We start from the raw sequence: 26,515 nt of genomic DNA, 5'->3' as shown, positions 1-26,515 counted from the left end.
ATTACTGTACATCAAAACTCAGCAGAAGTCATTACTTCTGCTTTGGTGAAAATGTCACTAAAAGATTTAGAATGTCTTCTTGCTTGCCAGAGGGTCCATGTTCATGGAAGAATTTATTGAATGCTTCGGCATCTCAAACAGATTTGAGACTTCACAGAATCACAGGACAACAGAGGTTGGAAGGGACCTCAAAAGATCATCGAGTCCAAACCTGCTAAAGCAGGGTACCTACAGCAGGTCACACAGGTAGGCATCCAGACTACCTTGAATATCTCCATAGAGGGAGACTCCACAACCTCTCTGGGCAACCTGTTCCTATGATCTGTTACCCCTGCTATTGATCCAACGCACTGCAGCTGCACAAATGTGTTTCCCTTTGCAAGAAGGGGGTTGGCATATCTGTAGGGGTAATGCAGGAAGGAGGCGAGATCTGTCTCCTTCAGCAGTAGCAGATTCTAAACTTACTTTTTGGATAATGCCCTTAACAATATGCTCTAATCTCTGGTTACCCTGATACAGTCCAGTGGTTGGATTCAAGTGATTGTAGGTCCCTTCCAACTGAAATATTCTGCTCTAATGTAATTAAAACATTCATGTAAGTTTGTTTGCTTTGTTTTTCAATTTCTTCTTTGATATTGGAGCAGTATAAAAGTGCCTCGGGGAGCCATACAGCATCCAAACCCAGAGCCTTCTACCCGGGTCCCTCTGTACAGCTCTGATTTAAACATGCAGATATAAATATTTATTGCATGTACCAATGTATATGGTGCTTATATACATATATGCAGATGCAGACATATAAAGAGATGAGGACAATAAGGAAAACTCCCCAAAGTTCCCAATAAAGATGGCACAAGGTGGAAGATACAGCCAAAGGCCTAAGGAAAAAGAAACTTTATTTTGAATGTTTATTTATTTATTTATTTATATTCTGTGATGAGTTTGAAGCACAGCTACAAGGCGAATGGTGTGCAGCTGTTTTTGTCTGTTGACAACCGCCAGCTGCCTGTAGGTCCGCAGTGGGGTATGTTGATGGCAGGTGATGGGAGCTCCTTTCATCCATGGTCCTTGGGCTGCCTGTAGCATCACAGATAGCAGTACAGACTGGGTGGTTTCCTCATCCTTAGCTCAGTGCCTTGTACAAGTTCAGACACTGGCTGGTTAGTGGAGGCTGTGGTGTTCTGGTTCCCTGCATGCCTGCAAGACAGACGGGAAGCAACAAAGCAGCAGCCGCCTGCCCTGCTTCCTTGTTCTGCCCAACCTGCGTGGCTCTGCTGGGGTTGCTTTTCTGACAGCTCTAAACTCTGTGAAGTGGAGGAAAACCTGGAATAATATAAGTACAATGTTTTAGTGCCTGTTCTAAGATGTTAAACTCCATCAGGATTGCCTGGCAACTTAAACTTCACAACATTAGTGTCTGCTTTGATTAAATAAGGCAAGTTATTTATATCCTGTCACAACACTGAAGGCAGGAAAGAGTATTGCTCTGCTGTGTTTGCATGTTCCAGCAATTACACATGACCAAGTTCTAGGAAAAAATACTTTTTATATATGTTCAAAGTTAGTCTGACTTGAAACTACATATCAGATTAGACACCCAGATTTAAGAATGCTTGCTAATGTAAAGCTGTTTGCTGCAGTGTATGTGAAGTATACAGCTCCCAGGCTGTGTTTATTCATTTGGGTAGGAACCTTAAAATGGAAGTTTAATCCTTGGTTTCAAAACCTACACTATCTTCATTTTTTAGATAAACTGTCTCCCATTATCTCCCCAAAATTTTATATTCTCAGTGAGAGGGATATGTAAGCATATGTAAGAAAATGTATACATCCCAGTTCTACCTTCACATTCCTTATTCACAGAGCTGCTTTCTTCCCAACGTCTCTTTGTGAATACTATACTTGATTGTTTTCTCAGTCTTCCCAACAATGTGTCTTCTAGCATCAACTACATGAAGGGAACTGCAGACACTCAAGGTCAGGCTGGATGGGGTTCTGAACACCTGATGGAGCTGTAGGTGTCCCTGATCACTGCAGAGGAGTTGGATTAGATGACTTTTAAGGGTCCCTTCCAACTCCAACTATTCTATGATTCTACATATTATGGAAGAATCTATAGAGCTGTTTTAAAGTCTCGCATAGTGTGGTTTGACTTAGGAGAAATGGGGTCATTTGGGGCCTAAACTTGAGTTCTATCCATTACAGTGCATCCCGGCAGTCTGCATTAAGGTTTATTTCATTTTTAATTCTTGCTTCTTCAGCCATTAATGGCTCTGTCCATCAATTAAATGTTGCTGGAAGTCATGTCTCCATTTTTGATGTGTCTAAGTCTTAAATCTGAAGCAGCTGTAAAAGAAGGAACATCAGAGATTACACAAGATGCCTTTCTAGTTCCAATCCCCTCCATCCTGGATGTATCTGGATTGCAATAATATAGTTCTTACAGCTATTGCTTTTGAAAAGTTCCCTCAAAGTGATGTTTGTGCTGTGGACATGACTCCATCAGGCAACAGATCACCTTAAATCCTTGGTGGCTTTCCAGTGCTATTCTCCTGAAGCTCCCAGATATACTCTTACAGTACAGGGCTCAACACATATTTATGCTGAAAATTTACACTATCTGAAGGTTGCATAATTTCCCAGGCTTCAGTAGGTGGCTGTCCAGCTAGAAGTGTTTATGAAGCTGCATTTGGGTGTGCTGCTGTCTTTCAACTCTTTCTTACCATTCCTCTATTCTTTTCCTACTCTTTGCAGTATCTGCAGCTTTCCTGTGAAGCTTTTGCTTCTGACTTGCTTGGGAGCTACTTCCTCTTTTGCTCTCATGCTGCAGTGTATTTCCTCTTCTGTTAAATGTTCAGATTTTTTTTCCCTTTATTTCAGCTTCTGATAAAGGAATTTGAGTCAGTGAGATCTGATGGAGTTTGCACTAGAAATTTTAAGGAGCACATCAACTCTGAACCAACTTTTCCTAAGGAATGGAGAGGAAAGAACATTGTACATATGTTACAAAAAGGAAAACATTATTCACATAAATAAAAGATCCACGGTCTAGAAAATCATTTTGAAAATGCTGGCAGCCTCAACCACAGTTACATGAATTGACAGTGTCTGACTTCGACAGAACCACAGAAGTAAAGAATCTGCTGTGTGGTATTGCTCATAATTTGAGGCCTGATTAAAAGCAATCTTTGGGGAAAAAAAAAATCATTGAGTTCACCTTTCTAATAAGCCAGTCCAATTTCCTTTAAATTTAAATCGAAAGGTGGTTTATGAAAATATATTAAATTGTCAATTATGAAAGCTAGTTAATGTATTTTTTTTTATTGAACTGCAGCTTCAATATACTTCAGATATACTTCAGTTTTAAGAAGAATGAGCTAAAATGAAATATCTGTATCTTTCTATCCCTCAGGTTCAGAAAAGTTTTCCATCAGGTGCATAAGGTTTACATGGCACAGTACAGCAGTGAGTGAGAGCTGATGGAAGCACAGCCCATGGGTACCCCAGCAGAAGCAGCCCAGGCTGGAGCTGCAGCACGTGGAGAGGAGCCCACGGTGGGGCAGGAGGGCTGGGGGAGCTGCCACCTGTGGGGCTGTGCTGGAGCAGTGCCCCACACGATGCAGAGTTGTATTGGAGCAATGCTGGGCAAGCTACTGCCATGTAGGATCAGTTCAGAAAGATTTGCATCCATGGGAAGGAGCCGTGTGGAGCAGAGTGACCATGGAGGAGAGAGGATTCATTATGGACTGAGAGCAGCCCCCATTGCCCATTCCTCTCAACTCCGTGGTGGGAGGAGGTAAGAGGCAGTGGGTGGGAGAAGGATGTTTGTACTTTCCCTTTAGTTCTCACTGCTCTATCTCTTAGCAATAGGCAGTAAATTACATTCATACCCAAGTGCTGAGTCTGTTTTGCCCATGATGGTAATAGGAGTGATTTCCTAATCATTATCTCAACCCATGAGCTTTATTACCAAATTCTCTTCCCCGTTCTTCTGAGGAGGGGTAATTAAAGATCAGCACATTGACTCTCAGCTGCCCAACAATGCTAAACCACAATGGAGGTTCATTTACCAAAAAAAAAAAAAAAAATCAAGTTCTATGTCATAGAATCACCAAATGGCCCAGGTTGGAAGGGACCTCAAGGATCTTCAAGTTCCAACACCCTGCCACAGGCAGGACCACCAACCTCCTGATCTAGTATTAGACCAGGTTGGCTGGGGCCCCAAACACCTCCAGAGATGGAGCAGCCTCTCTGGGCAGCCTGTCCCAGCACCTCACTACTCTGTCTGTAAAGAACTTCTCCCCGACATCCAATCTAAACCTTCCCTTCTTGAGCCTAAAACCGTTCCCCTTGTCCTATCACTGCCTACCCTTGTAAAAAGTTGATTCCATTCCTTTTTATAATCCCCTTTTAAATACTGGAAGGTTGCAATGAGATCTCCTCACAACCTTCTCTTCTCCAGGCTGAACAAGACCAGCTTCCCCTCAAACTATTTCAAACCTCATCGTGAATACATGCTAATCTTTTCTTGTAAAGCTAGGTTAAAGACTCTATTAACTTGTATGCATCCTACTCCCAGCTGATTTTGCATGGCCCAGAGAACACTGCCGTGGGGAATGAGCATTTAATGATCTCATAACTGGTTATGTGATGGGACTGAAAGACCAACCTGCTGTTTCCTTTAAAACAGTCAAGAGCACAGGGCACCTGGTCGCCCGCTGGTGCTTAGTGATGTCACTGAATCCCTCAAGTCAGTCACACATTCAGCTTCCTCGATAAATTATTGAGTTAAAGGAAAGATATAATCTAGTATAGAAAAGACACCTAGAATACAAAACTGCTTTTTTTAAACACTGGGGCTTGAATCCAGACATTTTTATTTCATTTTCACTGCAATTTCATTCTAGAATTAATCTTTTAAGTCCTTCAAGGCCAAGCCGTTTCCTCTAGTTCTAGAAAAATAAGCAGAATTTGTAAGGTTATGCTATAATTCTTGTTACTTCAAGTTGTCCAGGACAGTAACACAGAATCATAGAATTGCTCAGGTTGGAAAAGACGTTAAAGATCATCAAGTTCAACCTCAACCTAAGCACTACCAAACCAAAAATCAGGTTAATCACCAGCTGGTACATAAGTCAATTAAGCTGTGGAAGTTTGTGCCAGCAGAGAATCTAGCCTTCCTCCTGAGATAACAAAAAATTAAGTGAGTGGGATCATCTCAGAGCTCTAAATATGATAGTGAGATTACAGAAGCTCCTGTTGTTTCAAATGCTAGGTGCTAAATGCCTTTTAAAACCCCCACAGAACTGTGGATTTTCATAATGCCAAGAAGTCTAGAGACACGCACTGGCTGAGTACCAAGACATGGTTTGTCAGATAAGTATTATTCACCTGTTAAATGGTAATTGCCTTTTTAGGTGATTGTTGGTGAATTCAATGCTAGGTCTCCTCTTTATTCGGCAACCATGTTTTCACACTTTATTTTGGGGAAAAGCGTTCATTGTGATTTACTACATTTTAAACTTCATAGACAAATCATTTAGTTGTAGCTACAAATAAGCATAATGAATTTCAAGCAGGATTGAAATATTTGGCAACCTATGAAGATTCTATATAGCTTACTGCCGTTTTTAGTTTCTGGAGTTTTAATCACTTTTTGTGTTACAGGAAACAATAACAAAAATGTCATTATGACGTCAAAGCCCTTAGAAAGCCTAATTAAATCAACATTAAAAACAATTTACTAATTCTGGTAAGCATCCAATGAATTCCATTGATTTTAACTGGCATCAGAATATTTTAGAAGTTAGGAGTTTCAAAAGTAAGGCAGTATTTTTAACTCACTTATCTTACTGACCTTTGAACAGTGCATTATTAGACAAACATTAGGCATATTAGAGAAAAAAAATAATAAAAGACTGCATTGAAAAAGTTAAAATTCTGGTTTGTTTTCCTTGTATGAACAGATTTAATGATTAGCCAAACGTCCAACACTGCTGCATTGGAGAGGCAAGACTAAGGCATGTTAGACCAGGCAAAGCTGATGAACAGTATTTCTGTGTGGAGTGGGGCTGAATTCCTAATGATGTGTGAGATAGAAGAGGGTATTCAAAACTGTTATGCAATGTTCAGAACTCACAAACCAATCCAGCAGTTTCATCACTGTCTTGAGAGATGTGAGGCATGTTTCCAGCTACCTGTCTGGCTGTCTGGTCTCTCTGTGCCCCCAACATGGGGGTACTCACACAGCCCCCCTTCTTCTCTTGATACCATTGAAGGATTTCAGGATTGACAAATGCTGTGGCTGTCTCCAGGATCTGGTTTGACACTCCTGGTATGTCCAGGAGCTGCACCCAGACCTGTCCTCCACTGTCAACTGGCAGTCAGCTTGTTAGAAGAGATCGCATTTGATTGCCTCAGCTGGGTGGAGTTCATCCTTAGGATAATGGATTGGTCCTGCTCTCTCAACCATCCCATGGTAATAGCCTGTTTGGAGGGGTCCCTCTCCTTGGGTAGGCTGCTAGGTTTCCTCTGCTTGTCATTGATCCTCCTAGGAAACTCATGTCTATTGTGATAAGACAAGGGGAAATGGTTTCCAACTAAAACAGGGGAGGTTTAGACTGGATATAAGGAAATAGTTTTTCACAATAAGCATGGTGAGGCACTGGTTATCCAGAGAGGTGATGACTGTCCTGTCCTTGAAGACACTCAAGTTCAGACTGGACAGGGCTTGAGCATCTGATAGAGCTGTAGGTGTCCCTGTTCACTGCAGGGGAGTTGGACTAGATGGCCTTTAAGGGTCCCTTCCTTGGGAACTTCATGGTCACACTCTTAGTAAGAGTCTGAGCAAGACAGTGAGAAATAAACCCAGTGAACTAGTGATCTTGCATTAAGAGTCATGTCTCACTCATTATTAACACCTGTATGAGTCATTATACCTTAGTGAAGACAGTTTGTGAGCTTTTATTCACTAGCTGAGGCAAATTGTATTGTTTAGCTCTTGTTCTGTCTAGAAAACTCATTTCTACTAAAAAATATGAAAATGGAAAGGAAAAAAAAGAAACAGCAAGAAGTGAAAAATATTTCTATTTGACAAAAATAAACTGCGAGTCAGACACCCTCTTCACTATGGTACATATCTGTCAGCTTAGTTAATTAGTAAGTCATGAAAGAAACTGTGCCACTCACGCAAAGCTTGAATTATAATTAGCATTTGACAGGATGGACTTCAGTTCATGCACGTTTCTGATAAAGCAAGTTACGTTGTGTGAGAAGTTTTTCTCATCACATTTTCAAGGTGTAAATATTACTGAAGCTCTAGTTGCCAAATCACATGGAGCATGGTGAAAAAGCCTACTGACTTGTGCCAGATGTGTATTGGCAAACTTCTGCTCTGGTGAACCATCCTGGACACGCAGTATTCATTATGGGCATTTTATCTACTGTAGGATTTTTGCACAGAGAGAGAGGAATACACAGAGAGACAGGAATGTTGTGGACTAAATGGATGTTGTGGTTTCTTTTGTGTTTGACTTCTGTTATACTGCCCTAGGTTACAGAGAATGGATTTGATGACCTTAGTTCTGTGCTCCTTTAGGATGATGGTAGAGCCTCAGCATAGGTACTGATCAATGTTTGGGCACTAGCCATAATTTCTTTTAAAGCTTCTGCTCTGTATCTATAAGGTAGAGCACAAAAAAAGAGAGTTGGAAAATATAAGCAGCACTGTGTGAGCATTCCTGAAGGCAAGAGCACACGCCATCAGGCTGACTAAAATACTTCAGGTTGAGAACTAGCTACCTCCAGAGCATGGCTGTAGCCTTTAAAGAAATATGGTTGCTCTAATTTTTAGCTTTAAATTACCTGGAAGGCAACTGGTGTTTGTCACCATGCACAACACTTCTACTTAGGATTTTAAAGATAAGCAGAAACTGGGCAGGAAGTCTTTTTTGAGATCTGCTTTGAGGAGCTGACCACTGCAAAAGGTGATAATACTTGTTCACTGACAACTGAGGCACCATTCTCTGCTGGCTTATCTGGAGGACCAGGTGTGTCATGCTAAGAGTGAAAAGAAGAAGAAAAAAGAAACTGAGAAGTGGAGGATAAAAGCCCCTACTTAACTAAGTACTTGGGAAGGAATTCCCTTAGAGAAGAATCCTGTTAGGAAAGAACTCACCTGGGGCCTGTTTGCTGCGAAGTTTCCTGGCTTTCTCCCATCTCTTGTGGAGTCCGGCCAAATTCCTCAGACCAACGGATGAACTACGATCAATGCTGGATCCTCAGTGTTGACTATCTCTCTTGCTTTCTACAAAGACTCCTTGCTTTTATTTCCTATCTCTTTTCTATCACCTGTCTCCTTTCTCCATCTCCTTAAGCAACTAAGATTTGTAATAAACTGATTAGGCAAACGTTTGTCCCGTTATGTCTTAATCTCACCGTCAGGTATACATATGTCAAAGAATCTCTTCTCCCTCCTACAATTGGAACAGGATACCACCCTTCAAGTAGTTGCAAAGAGTGATAAATTCTCCTGAGTTTCTTCTTCTTTGGGAGGAGAGTCTCAGTTCCCTCATCCTCTCCTCATAAGACATGCTCCAGATCCTTCTCAGTTTCATTGCCCTTCTCAGAACACACTCCAGGGCCTCAAAGTCTTTCTTGTAGTGAGTGGCCCAAAACTGAACACAGATCTCAAGGTGCAGCTTCACCAGCACTGAGTACAGAGAGATGATCACCTCCCTGCTCTTGCTAGTGGCACCATTTCTGATACAAGACAGGATACCATTGGCCTTCTTAACTACCTGGGCACACCGCTGGCTCATGTTCAGCCAAGTGTCAACCAACACCCCCAGGTCTGTTTCTTCCACACAGTCTTCCAGCCAGTGTGTCCCAAGTTGGTAGCACTGCCTGCGGTTGTTGTGGCCTTTTGGTCTTTTTGAACTTCCACTGGCTTTGGTCCAGCTATCCAGCCAGTCCATATCCCCCTATAACGCCCTTCTACCCACAGGCAAACTTCCTCCCAACTTGGTGTCATCTGCAGACTTTCCAAGGGTGCTCAATGTCCTCATCCAGGTCATCAACAACAATACTGAACAGGACAGGCCCTAATACTGACCCCTGGGGAACACCACTCGTGACTGGTCACCAGCTGGATTTAACTCCAGTCACCACCATTCTATGGGTCAGGGCCTCCAGACAGTTCTTTACCCAGCAAAGAGTGTATCTGTCCAAGCCATGGGCTGCTACCTTCTCCAGGAGAATATTGTGGGAGACAGTATCAAAGGCTTTGCTGAAGTTTAGGTAAACTACATCAACCACCTTTCACTCATCCACCAGGCAGGTCTCTCAGTCATAGGAGGAGATCAGATCGGTCAAGCAGGATCTGCCTTTTGTGAATCCATGTAGGCTGGGCCTTATCCCCTGGCTATTCCTCACATGCCATGTGATTTCACTCAAGCCAATCTGCTTTGCTCAAGGCCAATCCATAGCCTTTCCTGGCATTGAGGTCAGGCTGTTGGGCCTGTACTTCCCCAGATTCGTCTTACAACCCTTCTTGTAGATGGGGAAGGATTTCAGTAAGATTTCAAGAAGGAATTAATTTTACCAAAGAAATGCCTACTTCATTAATTTGCAGTTAATGGAATTATGAACAAGTAGTTGAAAATATCCACACTCAGTCAAATGAATCAGACCTATGTTTCTCTGACACTTGGTTTTCATTGTGGAAGACACTTACCTGTCATGCTGAAGAAAAATTGTAAAATAAAAATGTAAATAAATGGAATTATACAATTCTGTTCAGCTTTATCCCAGCTTCATTCTATTTCTCCTCAATGCCCTCAAGAGAAGGGTCAATAAAAACCGTAACATGCAGAATTAAAAATTGTGATAATTTTCAGAGTTTCAAAGTGAAATATTGCATATTACATATCAAGTTCCTATAGAATTTTAACTTGTAAGAGGAGAAACTTTGTTTCACGTCTTTAAAATGAAGCATTAAATATTATCAATGCTCCACAAAGACTGCGTTACACTGACAGCCTTTGGAAGATAATGAGACAGCAAAGAAAGTGGAAAGTCCTCTTCAGAGTAATAGTTGAGTGACTCACTATCACAGTGATGATACTGCAGACTAATCTTCTTTTCTCCACTGTTTAATGCCCAAATAATTACAAAGAGTAAGATACTTTTTGCAAATATTCATGAATACTCCATATCACCTTACAGATATTCTGGAAGAACTGCCACTCAGTGCATCAAAGAATTTGCTTGAGCTAAAGTGCTGAATTAACAGAAATACCTCCTGGCTTATTTTCTGTGTTTATATACAGCATGCCATGTACAACCAGTTATCTGTATTTAGGTTAAAGTGGGGAAAGAGAAGAAAAAGAAAGAAGTTTTACTCACCTTTAATGTAATAGAAGAATCATCCTACTCCTCAGCTTAACTCCAAGTTCATCATCTTAAAGTTCCTAAAGGGAAGAGATTACTTATGTTGGCCTCAGACTAACCAGTTATTCATTCTGGATGCATGGACATTCATGCAAGTTGACACTGGAAGATGAGCTTTGGGACATACAGACTTACAAACACACTGATCTATATCACACTCTGTAAACCTATATAGAGATCGCAAGACCTTATTTTCAGAGGACAATAAACCCACTTTTCTTAGCATTTCTCAACTATAAAATAATGAGAAATAATCCATGAACTATCACCCTCTGGATAACTGATACAAAAAAGAGTGGAAAAAAAATCTTTTAAAAGCATTATTTAATTTAGCAGCATAAATTGTTTAAAGAAGTCACTGATAGGATTGTTTCATTATAGAACAGATTGTGTGCATGAAGATATACTATAGTCTACCGTCTTTAAATAAGGAACTTAGACAATTCATTATCTTGGAAAACGTAAAGAGATGTTAAATGAAACACTGTCTACTCTTCAACAATTTTTAATGCAGTCTCTAATCAAACAAAATGAACTCTGTTCTTGACTAAACATAATTCTTTTAGACCTTTCTTTTAGGTCTAGGAATTTGTATACATCTTACTTGAGAGGCCAAGTGCAGGGTATTGCACTTGGGTCAGGGCAATCCCAGGTATTTATACAAACTGGGGGAAGATCTTCTTGAGAGCACTCCTGCGGAGAAGGACTTGGGGTCCTGGTGGACAAGAAGCTGGACATGAGCCAGCAGTGCCTGCAGCCCCGAAGGCCAACTGCGTTCTGGACTGCATTAAAAAAGGGGTGGCCAGCAGGGAGAGGGAGGTGATTGTCTCCCTCTACTCGGCTCTTGTGAGGCCCCATCTGCAGTACTGCATCCAGGCCTGGGGCCCCCAGTACAGGAAGGACATGGAGCTCTCGGAGCGGGTCCAGAGGAGGGCACTAAAATGATCAGAGGGCTGGAGCACCTCTCCTATGAGGAAAGGTTGAGGGAACCAGGATTGTTTAGCTTGGAGAAGAGAAGGCTCCGGGGAGACCTCATTGTGGTCTTCCAATAGTTGAAGTGAGCGTACAAACAGGAGGGGGAATGGCTGTTTACAAGGGTGGATAGTGATAGGACAAGGGGGAATGGTCTTAAACTAAGACGGGAGGTTTAGGTTAGATATTAGGAGGAAGTTTTTCACACAGAGAGTGGTGACACACTGGAACAGGTTGCCCAAGGAGGCTGTGGATGCCCCATCCCTGGAGGCGTTCAAGGCCAGGCTGGATGTGGCTCTGGGCAGCCTGATCTGGTGGTTGGCAACCCTGCACATAGCAGGGGGGTTGAAACTAGGTGAGCATTGTGGGCCTTTTCAACCCAAGCCATTCTATGATTCTATGATTCTATTTTACTTAAAAAACACAGTGCTCAGACTGGACACAGTAGTTCAGTAAGGCTTAGCTAAGTATTTACTAGACCATAGAAATTGTGTAATACTTTCTGCTTCTGTTTATAGAATCATAGAATAGTTTGGGTTGGAAGAGACTTTAAAGCTCATTTAGTTCCAACCCCTCTGTCATTGACAAGGGAGTCCTCTCCTGTTATATTGCTTAAATCCTGTGCTGGTTTCAGCTGCAATAGAGTTATTTTTCTTCCCAGTAGCCAGTATGGTGCTATGTTTTGGATTTAAGATGAGAATAACATTGATAACGTGCTAGTGATTTAGTTGTTGCTGAGCAGTGCTTGCACAGAGCCAAGGATATTTCATTTTCTCACACACCCTGTCAGCGAGGAACTGGGGGTTCACAAAGAGATGGCAGGGGACAGAATGAGGAAAGCTAATCTAAACTGGCCAAAGGAATATTCCATACCATATGGCATCAAGCTGAATAATAAAAACTATGGGAAGTTGGCAAGCAGGATGCCACTGTTTGGGCATCAGTCAGTGGTTGCTGAGCTACTGAGTTGTGCATCACTTGTTTTGTTTTTACATTATTTTTCCATTTCTTTTCTGCCCTATTAAACTGTCTTTATCTCACGGCACAAGTTTTACCTTTTTTCTGACTCTCTCCCCTATCCCACTGGGGCAAAGTGAATGAGTGAACAGCTGTGTGTGCTAAGTTGCCTGACAGGTTAAAGTAAAACAAAGGGTCTTTCAACCTGACCTTGCTAATGCATCACAGAACTTACATTTCTGGAAACAACACTGCCCTGTGACTCAGTTTCCCTGATAACTTGCCTATTTTCTGCAGTTCTTTTTTTTATATATTTGTACCTTTGATTTTTTCTTCATAATGGTCATTCTCCACACTTGTCTCTATTGAATTTCATCTTGTTGATTTAAAATTTTGCTCTGTACAGTCTGCTCAGATCTCTTCACTTATGGAAATTCTCAGAGGTAATTTTTAATGGTTAAGTTCATAATGACTTCAGAATGAATATCAGCAGATCTCAACAAGCTGAATCCATCTAACTTATCTAAATGGTCTTTAATGTCTATGTGCTCTACTTCTTCTGTATCTCTATTTTGTCATTAAAATTCATCTAAGTGTCTAGTCACAGACGATGTTCCTTTTCTTTATTTTGCATTGAGTCAAAGCACTGCATACTTAAGTCATTTTTGCAGTGTCCATCACACATGTGCCTCTTCAATGGTTCTTTATTATTATCTTATCTGTGATTCTGTGATTCTGTGATCTTTTTATTGGTTCTTCACTATTTCTCCATTGAAAATACCAACACGGGTAAAATGGAAACACTCAGAGAATTATTCCAAGACTTTTAAATCTAGCTCTGATACCACAATGAGACACCAGCTAAAACATATTTCTCATCTCTAGTATGCTTTAAACGTAACCAAGGTCAGGTGTACAGATATATAATTATGTCTCTTTGTTTCTCAGCAGAGCTGTTCCCTATGCATTTCTGAGATGGCAGAGTACTTACTGGGCAAAACAAGTTCCTTTTCTAATTGTTACATTGGTTCTGGTGTACTAAGGAACAGGGAGCCACACTCAACTCTCAGATGCCCAGCTGATCACTGTAATCTTCTGTTCATAGAAAAATGTTATCCTCTAATACTTCCATCACTTTATTACATAAGGTGTCTTTCTTTTATTAAGGATGATTCACTCTTCCCAATCAGCCTATGTGTATTACAGTGATCAGCAGTGGGCTCTCAATTTCTGCCTTACAGTACCTGCATTTGCACTTGTCTCCAGCTATGCATTCCTTTCTGCAATTATATTGAGCTCTTGCCAAATGCTGGCATTGGAGGTAAAGACACGGCATGAAAGTTGTACTGTAGGCAAGGTATAATACTGCATGGAGGCAAAGAGATGAGGGGCAACAAATACTGTTGAAATAAGACAAACTGGAAGGTTCAAGTGGATTAACACACTGACACAAACACAAATTCAGCTGGTATTAGTAGTGTGGAAGATAATGAGCTACAGGTGAAGAAACAGGTGACTATGAATAACCAAAATAGTATAAGTATGGAATGGTACTGAATAAAACTCTAGGGACCTATCAACTAATGAGAATTTTAATTGAAAGCTGATAGGCTATCTACTGGAAGCTAATGAAGGAGATGAAGCTCTATAAACATAGAGGATAAACATAAGCCACCAAAGTGGAGGAGGTTATCCTACAGTAAATCAGTCTATGATTTTCCCATGTATACCATGAAGCCTTGCATGAGGCATGGCTCACTTTGAATGCTTTACACACTTGCTATTCATGTTCAAGTACAAATCTACATTTAAAGAGTTGTAGTGAAAACTAGGATAACTGGGGAAATATCAGGTCTCTCAAAATAAAGTACAGCATGTAATATAAGATATTGAAATGTAATTGCAGTGATATAAAAATGAGATTATTTATGTTTCTTCATCTTTTTCCTACTTTTTTTCACTATTAAGATATTCCCAGTGTTATCAGTTATTAGCATGTTTAATTTTCTGACAGCCTCTTGACAATTATTTAGGAAGGACATCTCTGGAAAGAGTTAATAGTGACTACTATGCTAAAGAGACAAAAGCACGACAGTAAGAAAAGAGGAAGGACTGTATATTCTGGGAGAAAAATTGCCTACACAATTTCTAGCTCATTCAAATATTTTTGTTATGAGAGTGACTCTTGTGTGTCCACCACTCACTGTAAGTTAGCAGGTTTTCTGTAAGAATGAGGATATCTTTCAGAGAAGTATTTGAATGAGAACAGACTATAGATCAATGGATAATTTCAGAAAAGCATTCATAAGGCAGGAGAAGTAAAACTTTCCAACTTGTTCTTCTGTGTTAACAAAAAAGATAAAGCTTTACAAATGAGAAGAGGAAATACAGACTGACATTATGATGCAAGATGCTGGTATAAATAGGAAAGGCTTTCATGCAATAAAAAAGAAGATAAAACAGGATTTTACAGATAATAATTTTAGAAGTAAGAATATTTCTCATATATCAGCAACTACATATCTGGAATCTGAAAATTATGCATGCTTTTTATTCTTCTTCTCTTATGAAGATTCAACAATAAAAATCCCACTGTTTCTTCATTGACAAAGAAGCTGACGAGAGTCCATCTCAGTCATATAAAGCACCAATGAGCCAATACAAATTAACTGGAGGGATTTGCTTTCAGTTAAGAAGAAAATTGACCAAAAAAGTATATACAATGGGTGATGAAAAGAACACCTATAAAGTCATTTGTTGTGTCTTGTTGCGGTTTTGAATTATTTTGTTTATACTTTCTTATTGGTTAATTTTCCTGCTTTAAAAACCTCTCATTATTCTTGCTTTGATTTATTGATTTATCAACTTATTGTATTCCAGTTCTCTGGCATATAAAAAAGCTCACTACACTGCATAACATCTCTGAATCTAGCTCTGTCTCAGACAGTGTCAAAGGCATATCACTCATGTTGGATCTGATAAAAATATACAGCTGTAACTGTGTGATATATCACAGCTAACAGTTGCTCAAACTCTTCACAATGAAAACAGAGCTATAACCTACCAATCTTCATTATGATTTCAGGAGCAGTTTTATAGTCCAAAATCTGTAATCCTACAGAGAATTTCCTATCAATTTGGATTCTCCCATTTCTTTTAAAACCTTGAAGCTGTAGTGTGTAGTCTAAGCAAACCTGCAAAACTGTGTTAAATAGTACATTTTATGGACCTGCTGTATGCTGGGAACTCACAAGAAAGTCTGACATGAGGTAGGAGCATCACAACCATGGCTGCAGGATACTTTAACAGGTCACTCTAATGGAATCTACACACCATCTTCACAACATAACAGTTTCTGTGATCTTTGTTTGATGCACATAAATTGATTGATTAAAAGTTTCTTTCTTTTTTTAAATGTTTTTATTGGATGAGGAAGAATTTTAAAAATCCTGAAAAAGTGCTGCTCATGGCACTTAATGACTTAACTATTGTCTGGTGAAATTACTGCAATAAGAAAATGTTTTATCAAAGTGAGCTGGCTGCATACAATAACAATGAATCTGTAGTTTGAGAACATCTCGGTGGAGCAATTTTTTCTGTATCATAACTACATGCAGATTAGAAAATTCTAATAACAGGACCACAAAAAATAAGACTTATTCCCCTGCTCACAGAGAATTAACACAATCCTTACCAGAGTTTTGTGATCTTTCTGCTCTATTCAGGGAAAATGAAAACTGGAAAAGAATCCACACGCAGTAGAAAATTCTACCACTCCTTAGTGCCCTATCCAAGCCTTTCTTTCTTTTAATCATTGCCTTTTAGAATCCAGCCTCCTAACTCTTTTGTGGAAAGGAAGCTTCTGAAGCAGTGGTAACTGAAAAGATATTTTCCTCTGATCCAGCTGTTATTCAGCTACTATCTAATCTCTGTAGCTAGTAGATGGGGAATATGTTTCACTAAACAACCTGTACATAGTTGCTTCCTTGTGTGAAAAATAGGATTAAGTAGAGATGTTGAAAGCATTCTGCTTTTAACAATACTGATCTTTCGCCTAAAAGTAATTAGCCATCATTTTAACTTATTGAAGTATATGAAAGAGATCAATTCCAGATATGTGATTTGGAGCTCAGCATGAAACAAGCTCAGGAATTGAGAGCTCACTGGAGTTTCTGCTCCAAGGCATTCAGTAAGATTACTGCTTGCCTCAAGGTAGTCAGTCACAGACAAACTAAAGCACTTTCAAACTCAGAATGCTTTTCTGGATCAGAATTGGGGCAAAAATGAAAGTATTCTACAAATACACAAAGTGATTGGAGTTATCCATTTAGTTTTTCTCTGATTTCAGTACTTAAAGGAGTTAGTTACAAGTTTTAAAAGGTGTAATTTTTTGTTTGCTTGCTTTTAACTGCAAATCCTGTTTATCCTGGGTTCTGGGTTTCTGGGGTCTGGAAATAAAGGTGAAGCTTGTCCCTCCTCATTGTCAGGAGGCACAATCAGATCAGAATATCTTCACAGAAAAGACAGGAGGCTGTCTGAACAGATTCATAGGTGACAAAAAGAAAAAAAAACATTCAAAACTTCAAAAAGTTTTCTTTATTAATGGTGGAGACATCAGGAAACTCAAAAATCCATTTGACCATCAGAATCAAAATTGACATTTCAAGAATAAAAAATTAGATTTTTTTTTTTTTTAACTTCAGTACATTCACTGCTGAGTCACTGAGACATATAAGTATGGCACCTCTTTATTTTTTTTCTGATTAAGTCAGTTTTTTAACCCATCCACTGTAAACTTGATTTCATGTAATGGCACTGAAAAGGGAATAAAGAACACAATTGTATTGTGACTGATCATAATGTTACCAAAATAAGTTTTGCTGCCTTTAAAATTATAAAGAAGTAAAACATTAGAGTAATGGTAGCATGCAACAAGACAGGTGAGACTATTATTAGCACAGTCAAAAATGAAGCTAAAGCATTTTTGGTGACGTGGCTCAATAGCCCATTAGGGCTAATATGGTCTCATTTAATAATTAATAGTACAGTAACCAATTTCACTAAAATCTGTCTGCAGAAGGCTGTGAAACTGATGAAGGAATGTACCTTCAGCCATTCAGGAAAACCTATTGACAGAATAAAACTGGTCAGACAAAAAAAAAATTCAATTTTTCCTATGTGTTGTGCTGCTGAAGCCACACCACAACTCTTCAGATTTGCATTCCACTGAAGTGAGACTTAAAGTCATCTAAAATTAACCTTCCTTTGCCATTTGCAGGCACACTGCATAAATATTAATGTGTGAAAGCATTCCATTTATAATCACTTGCCAAAACTTGGCACTTGCACCCCCACTCATATCCTCTCTTGACAGTCCACTGCTTATCTCACCGGCAGGAAAGAAGCAAATCAGAAACCTGAAGAAGACAGAAATGGTGCTTTGCTCACATCCACATCACTTTTCTTAATTCAGATGCTCTCTTTGCGCATCTTCTGCTACTCAGTGCGGCCGATTCTGTTGGGATGTGTATTCCAGAGGCTAAAGTCTAAATGTCTTTGAGGACACAAGTGTGAAAAAGCAGCATATGGTGGTTTTGAATGTGAAACAAAATGCAGACAAGACTGAATGGCTGCCGGAAGCTTATCAACATCTCAGTGTTGGACATTTGTCTTTGCTTCTAGGATCAAGAATGCTTATGTAATACTGTGTGGTGGTCTCGTACCAATGGACAGCTAAGAGTCATCACACTACTTTCTCACTCACCATTCTCAAAACAACAGGGGGATGAAAATATGATGAAAAAAACTCACTGGCTGAGATAATGACTGGGAGATAGCTTGCTAATTATCATTGCAAGCAAAACACACTCAGCATTGGGAGATTAATATATTTTATTGCCTACTGCTAAAAGACAAAAGCAGTGAGAACTAAAAGCAAACTACAAACACCTTTGCCTCCAACCATCCTCTCTTTCCTTCTCCCCACAGCTGCATTCAGTCCATAACACTTTGTTTCTGCCACTCCTCCATGGTCACACTCTGCTCCATGTGGATGTCGACCTTTCCCAGATGATCTTGCATGGCCTTCTGACAGCCTGCAGCTCTCCCAGCACTGCTCCAACATGGCTGCACCATGGGGCCCACCCTTCAGGCACTGCTCCAGCACAGCCCCACAAATGGCAGCTCCCTCAGCCCTCCTGCTCCACCGTGGGCTACTCTCCATGTACTGCAGCTCCAGCCGGGCTGCTCCTGCAGGGGTATCCATGGGCTGTGCTTCCATCAGCCCTCACCCACTGCTGAGCTGTGGGCTCCTCCATGGCTGCACATGGAGATGTGTTCTGTGTAGTGCCCATGGGCTGCAGGGGACAGCCTGCTCCTCCAAGGGCCTCTCTTGGGCTGCAAGGAACTGCTGCTCCATGCCTGGAGCACCTCCGGCCCTCCTCCTGTACTGACCTTGGGGCTGCAGGGACACTTCTCCCCCACCTCTCATCTCTCTCTCCCAGCTGCAGTTGCACAGCACTGTTTCCCTCCCTTCAATTTGCTCTCCCAGAGCCCAGTGTCACTCACAGCTCAGCTCTGCCCAGCAGCAGGTCCCTGTTGGAGCAGCTGGAGCTGCTCTACTCTGCCATGGGGCACTGCTGGGCGCTGCACACCTGGGCCCTGCAGCTCCTCTGCTAACACAGCCTTGCCACATGAACCTAATACATACTGATGGATTACTAAATGCAGTCAGGTAACTGAGTAAATTTTCTAGAATTTCAATGAGAAGGAGCAAAATGAAAGAAAAGGGAAAAAATATTTTCACAGAATCAGACTGTCATAAAACACAGTAAGCAATTACTGAGCACCAAAGGAATGCAGCCTTGTGAGTGAGGAAAAAAATGAAAATGCCTTAAGGTATGGGGGAAAAAAAAAAGAAAAAAAAAAGAAGTTGATTTGGTAATTTGGTAACAAATAAGGGAAATAGGGAAATGTCACAGGCTGAATGGATGTATTGCACTGGGAAAGTGGGCCCTGTATCCTCTCCATCCCCGTCATAATTTTGTGAATCCTGTCCCTCTCGTTCCCATAGCTCATGGTTAAATCATGCATACAACTGAGCCACTGGAGAATGCCCACCATTCCAGTAGAGTTAACAAACGTTCAGGAAACTGCTGGAAACTAGTACATCCAAAAATGTAATATAGAAACCTTCAATAACCGGAGCAAGCTGTGCACAGTGCAATCAAGAAAGCTATGCTGATGGAGTAAATGCAATAATTAAATTAAGTTTCTTGGCTTGTTTACTTGTTTGTTTATAAGTTTTAAAAAGAAGGAGCATACAGAAGAGAGGTTGAATATTCCATCAGAATGAGCCAGGAGTTTGGAGTTAAACACAGGATGAGAGAAACACACAATGGGCTTGAAAGGATAGTTCCAAAGTCATAAAGGGATGACTACAACTCTTCAATAAAGAGACCTGGGAAAAGGGGATAGAAAGATACAGACCATCCAGGCTGGAGGCTGATAATGATGATTATGCTGGGGAATCAGGAGCAAAGCAGTTACTCATCACAATATGCAATATTGCAAAACCAGCTCTGTAATATAGACAGCCATGCAGAGAAAACCAATAGCTTGGCCAAACATTTAATTGTAAGACTGTAGTAAAAATGGAAGGGCAAGGATGTAAATGCAAATTGTCATCACAAAGAACTGAAGTCCCAGACAGATAGAAGCAATAACAAAAATGACAGTGCTCTTAAACAGCGATATCTCCATCAAGTCAAAAGTAACTAGAAAGAAAAAAGATAATAACGAACACCAATGAAGTGATACTTGTATTTAAGTAAGAGTTGGTGTTTGTACATATGTATTTGCATGTAAGAGTTGACAGAGCAGTGGTTTAGATGTGATCCTATGAAGGAAGAGAGAGAAGGGGGACGAGAGGAAGTTGAAATAATCGGATGTTTTGCTGAACTCAGAGTCACCTAACCAAGTCATCCACATTGCTACCACAATTCAAAATGGCAAAAAATCCCTTGTGGTGACCTGCCACAACTGCAAGAACCTGAAAATTCCATTTACATCCTATAGTTACCATTTTAATCATCTGAGAGACCAGTGATTGTACAAATTGTACAGGCTAGAAAAATTCAAAGCTTAGCAGGTTAATATGTAACCAATACTTAAAGATATCAACAGGCCGTCCTCCAACCTTCACAAGTTATCACATCCCAAGAACAGCTAGGAAAAAGTGAATGCCTCATAGAAAACCCATTGCTCTGTCTGGATCTCATGTACTGTAGTTCAGAGTCTTAATATTAAAAGCTATTAGTGTAAATATCTCCTCAATTAAATATTTGTTTTATATTACATGATTTTTAGAAAGGCTTTGCTGACACAAACATCTATTTTAGACATACACATATTCAGTCTAACATTTTATTTTTTCCAGATAAGAAAAGCTTGTTACAATCCAATTTTAACTGTTATGTGATGTGGGATAGAAATACCAAATGTACAAGTAGGCAGCACACATTAATATTCAAGTTAAGGTTTATAGGCACTATTACTACGTGCTGAAAACTCATTGCAACAAAGTAGTAAGGATGAACTGAACTTACAAAACACTCATATTTAAAAGAGTCAAGAAAAGGTTGTAGGGAATTGTATATCCATCAAATTCACTTATGTACCTAATAAGATCAAAGAGAAGACTCTCATGGAAACCGTGTTAAAGCATGTGAAAACTAGGAGATGACTGAGGACAGCCAACATGGCTTCACTGAGAGCAAATCATGGCTGACTGACTTGGTGGCCTGCTACAACAAAGGGACAGCATTGGTGGATGTACCAAGGTCATATATCTTGATTTGTGCAAAATCACAGTCACAGTCTCATATAACATCCTTTTTACTAAATCTGAGAAACATGGATTTGATTGATGGACTGTTCAGTGGACAAGGAATTGGCTGGATGACCAAGAGTTGTAGTCAGTGACTCATTGCCCAGGTAGAGACCAGTGATGAGTGATGTCAGGGATATGTATTTAGGTGTGACAGTTTAATATCTTCATTGGTTACACGGACAGTAGGACTGACTGTATCCTCAGGAAGTTTGAAGATTACCCTAAGCTGAGTGGTGCAGCTGATACTCTATAGAGGGAAGGGATATCATTCAGAGGGACCTTCAAGGCTTGAGAGGTGGGCCTGTGCAAACCTCATGAAATTCAACAAGCCCCACTGCAAGGTCATGTACCTGATTCAAGGCAATCTCAAACATCAGTACAGCCTGGAGAATTAATGTATTAAGAGCAGCCTTGCAGAGAAAGCCCTGGGGGTACTAGTGGGTAAAAACCTCAACATGAGCCAGCAATCTGAACTTCCAGTCCCAAAAGGCTACCATATCCTGGGCTACATCAAAAGAAGCATGGCCAGCAGGTGAAGGGAGATGATTATCCTACCTGAGACCCTGCATGGAGCACTCCACAGCCCTGGGGCCCTCAGTATAAGAATGACATAGACCTGTTGCAGTGGCTCCAGAGAAGGTCCACAAAAATTCTTAGAGAACTGAAGTATCTATCCTTTGAAAAGAGGCTATGAGAATTGGAGTTGTTCGGTCTGGAGAATAGAAGAGTCAGGGGACAATTTAATGTGGCCTTCCAATACTTAAAGGGAGCTCACAAGAAAGATGAGGAGAAAATCTTTATCAAGGATTGTAAGGATAAGGGGCATTTTAAACTAAAAGATTTAAATTAGATACCAAGAAGAAATTATTTCCTGTAAGAGTGGTTAGATGTTGTAACATGTTGCCCAGAGTAGCTGTGACGCCCCATCCCCAGAAGTGTTCAAGGCCAGATTGGATGAGACTCTGGGCAACCTCGTCTAGTGGAGGGTGGGGCTGGAATTCGATGGTCTTCAAGGTCTCTGCCAACCCATACCATTTTATGATTCAATGTTTTTTTCAAGTGCCCTGTTTTCAGTAATGTACTAGTCAAATTTTAAACTGGAAGTAGTTCTTTCATTTGTTCTCTTCCTAACATTCATCCATATCTTGTGCCACTTCTCTGTAATGTATGCAGTCCTCACCTACTGCCAGCCATGTTTCCCTTTATATGGCTAACTGTTTTGACCTTTTCCTTTTTTGCTAGCTTTAAACATAGTGCTACTACAGCACATTCCAAATTGGCTCCTTAGTGCTTCATTTGATGTTCTGCTTTCAGTCATATCCTCCGTGTCAGCAATACAAGTCTGGAAGTACTTCATTTCTTATTGAATTAATAATCATACTGAGTTAAAAAACAATTTTGAACGACTTCCACAAACATACCTCCAGGCCTTTTGTCCAGTTAATGAATTCCAGTCAATGCATGAATAGTTAGCATCTACCATAAGGATAACTTTGTCCTCTAATGTGATTTTGTCCTTTGTGCTATGAGAGTGCCAGAAGAAAAGCATGATTATTATTAAATCCTAGATGAAAAAAGTGTGAGATTTCATTCAAAACTTTCTGAAACTGACACACTAAAATACTAAACTAGATGAATAATTTCAAATTATATAGAAGAATTATGGTGCAGATGATTTAATAAACCACATTCCAATTCAAAGTTTTTCACAGATGAAACTCACCTAGAATAAAGACCATCACAAGATCATTACACCACTTCAGGAATTATAATCGTGTATTTCACTCTTGAACATTATTGTAGTAACTGAAATGGTATTTAGACCATTGGAGAGTCATTGGAGAGTGTCACATGGCTCTAAATGCATTTTCCCTAAACAGCAACTGTATTTAAAATGGCAGATAATTTAATGGGTCAGATATTGTTACTCAAGCAAGGCAATTTATCAGTGACATTGTTAGTGGGATTGAGTGCACCCTCAGCAAGTGTGCAGATCACTCCAAGCGGTGTGTTGTGGTCGACATGTTTGAGGGGCAGGATGCCATTCAGAGGGACCTAGACAGGCTTAAGCAATGGCTCAGGTGAACCTCATGACGTTCAATAAATCCAAGTGCAACATCTTGCACTTGGCTTGTGGCAAATCCTGCTATCAGGATATGTTGGGGGATATAAGGACAGAGCACAGCCCTGCTGAAAAGGACTTGGGAGTACTGGAGGATGAACATGAGACAGCAATGTGACCTTGCAGTACAGAAAGTCAACCGTATCTGGGGCTGCATCAAAAGATGTGGTCAGTAGGTCGAGGGAGATGATCCTGCTCCTCTACTCAGCACTGATGAGACCACACCTGGAGTACTGTGTCCAGATGTGGAGTCCTCAGAACAGGAGAGACGTGGATTTGTTGGAGCACATCCAGAGGATGGCCACAAAAATGACCACAGGGATGGAACACCTCCCTTGCGAGGACAGGCTGAGAGAGCTGGGGCTGTTCAGCCTGGAGAAGAGAAGGCTTCAGGGAGATCTGTGAGTGGCTTTTCAGCATTTAAAGGCAGGCTATAAAAAGGAAAGGGACAGACTCTTTAGCAGAGTCTGCTGTGGCAGGACAAGGAAAAATGGTTTTCAACTTAAAAAACAGGAGATTTAGACTGGATATAAGGAAGTAAGGAAGTTTTTTACAATAAGAGTGGTGAGGCACTGGAACATATTGCCCAGAGAGGTGGTGGATGCCATCCTCAGAGGCACTCAAGGACTTGCTGGCTCAGGCTCTGGGCACCTGACCTAGCTCTAGCTGTAGATGGCCCTGTTCACTGCAGGGAAGTTGGACTAGATGATCTTTAAGGGTCTCTTCCAACTCAAAAGATTCTATGATTCTATTAATTAATCCAAACAGTAGTTTTCAGTTTACATAATAATCTGTTGTTCTGTCTCTAAAACCTGAGAGATGTGATCCATCTTATGCTGCAACTGAACAGTACCACACCAGCATCTATTACTGACTGTGAAAGAGCAGACTGTTGCCTCTGAATCATACGGTAATTGTGAAAAAACAAATCCAGTTAAGTATATTATTTGAACAATGTGAAGCTGGTTGTCAGATAATGATCGGTTCTAGTCCATCAGTAAGTCTGGCTTGGTTTGTATTCCTACCAGTCCATCATGTTCCCATTCCAATTCCAGTCTTTCTTTCCCTGGCTGGAGGAACAAAATGGATACAGCACCTGGTAGCCTAGATGGAATAACCCTAATGTGTAACCTGAGCTCCCTAAGCAAATGGTTTTTATGATAATCAAGCCTCCTATTAACACACATGTCCTTTTGTTAGTATTTCTCAATCACTTTCAAACCTTTGCTAAATTACACTAGATTTGAGCTGTGGTTTAAAGTCTCAAGGTTACTGTACTCAAAGAGGTTTTGTGAATATCTGTAAATGGTTAGAAGAGTCAGAATTCCACTCCTTTGAGGAAGAAGCAGTTATAACTCAGTGCCTTGTACATGTTGTGTCAGCCACCTGCTCAGTCTGCACACACACTGCCAAACCAACCTGAATGTCTGAAAGCCATGGGAAGTCCTGTTTGCCATGACAAATGGAAAGAGACCAGGAAAAGGATCTGCTGACATAAGAGCTATCCTCGGAAGTTCATGGGATATGAAACAGTTAACTACAGGAAAGATAGTAGAAAAGCAGAGTTAGAAACAGCCTTGGAGTTTTGCATTAAAATTTAGGAGAGGGATTGGTAATCCCATTCTTGTATCTCACCATTTCTTTTTATCTGTAATTTTAACAACATAAAATGTGACATGGATGATTTTCTCAATGGAAACAGCAGTTAATCTCCTTCTGATGCTTCACCCTCAATAGCAGTTCCACTTAAAAATACTGGTGGATGATATTAAAGGTATTGACAAGAAAATTAACAGGATGTGAGTTCCATAGAAACTCCCCATATTCTTCAAATGGTGGAAATTTGCACCCATTGCTTTCTGACAAAGATAAAAACCCAACGTCATGGTTGTTTTTTTCTAATGTGTGTGGCTTTTTTTTTTTTTTTTAACTATTTTATCCTTGAGAATGAAGATAAAACTTTCAGCTGGCATGTTAAAAAATCAATGAGGAATTATGGACAGGGTATTTCCTAGGGATAAAAAAGTCTTTGAAATCAATGGCCCTAATCTGCAACTGAGATCCTTAATCCTCAGGAAATATCCTGCACCTCAGTATGCATTTCTGACATCAGCATACAATTCAAATTCTTACTCTTTGTTCTAAACAATAAATCTTTATTGTTAAATAAAATCTTAAATACAAATACTGTTGCTTTCCCTAATTCTGTACCTGATTAAAATGTTGCAGGAAATTTATCTTATTATTTATTCTTGTAGACTGGGAGATCTGGATCAAACAACTGACTAAAATTTCATCCAGCTGGATTACAGCATAGGTTGAAGGGGTAAACTCGTTGCCCAATAGCCAAAAAGGAGTTTCTCACACACCAAGAAACACCAGTGTTATATTCCATTCTCTCAGCTGATATCTTGACATGACAGATCTTAAAGCAGCACAATTCATCCTGCATTTGGGATAACACTGGGGGAAAGAGGTTGTGAAAAATGAAACTTGTCCTTTTTCCTTACATGCACACACAAACACACACACACACCAAAAAAAAAGTTGTGTTTAAGTTGTGATCTAGTTTGATTCACCAAACACAGTTCTGCCTTCATTGGAAATTTCAGTTCTTCTCATGGCCAACCTTGTGAAGCAAATCATCTGTTACTGCTTGTATTGGCAGAGAACTACGGCCTATTTTTAAAGCAGCTCTGGTCATCCATGAGTGCTCTGCGTTAACTTATACAGAATACAATAAGCTGCATAGCAAAATTAAATACATTTTAAATCATTAACCAAGTAATTCTTAATTCCCTCCTGAGACATACATAACAGTGTTTTCTTAGCCCCTATTCAATGTGAAAAAAGCGGAGAAATAATGAAATTAGTAAGCCCCAGCACTGTGGCAAATCTGTGGAATACTCACCACTAAGACTTCAGAATCTCCTGATTGCCAAGGCAAAGCTCTCTTCCCAGCCCATGTTGGTCTTCAAGCCAACAAAACTAGCAGCTGCTTGCAAAACAAGCTGAAGGATAGAGATAACAACTTCTGAATGTTACATGAGCAAGGGATTGTGGTAGTTCCTTCAGTAATATAAACCAATTGTTCTCTTCTGGCTCTGTTTGTCACCTTAAATGGG

At 40.2% G+C, this 26,515-nt stretch overlaps 1 long non-coding RNA gene across 1 annotated transcript; it reads right to left on the bottom strand.

Annotated features, from left to right (window-relative positions):
• Nucleotides 1-882: 882 nt before the first annotated feature.
• Nucleotides 883-26,515, bottom strand: LOC104909380. The gene is made up of 3 exons (XR_792298.2): nt 26,302-26,515; nt 10,405-10,469; nt 883-1,323 (listed from the first exon to the last, which is right to left on the bottom strand). It is a non-coding gene; the product is annotated as an uncharacterized LOC104909380 (long non-coding RNA).

The sequence above is a fragment of the Meleagris gallopavo genome, chromosome 1 (assembly GCF_000146605.3).
Source record: "Meleagris gallopavo isolate NT-WF06-2002-E0010 breed Aviagen turkey brand Nicholas breeding stock chromosome 1, Turkey_5.1, whole genome shotgun sequence".
NCBI lineage: Eukaryota > Metazoa > Chordata > Aves > Galliformes > Phasianidae > Meleagris > Meleagris gallopavo.
The sequence above is the reverse complement of the archived record's forward strand: the minus strand, read 5'-3'. Positions and strand labels throughout refer to the sequence as shown.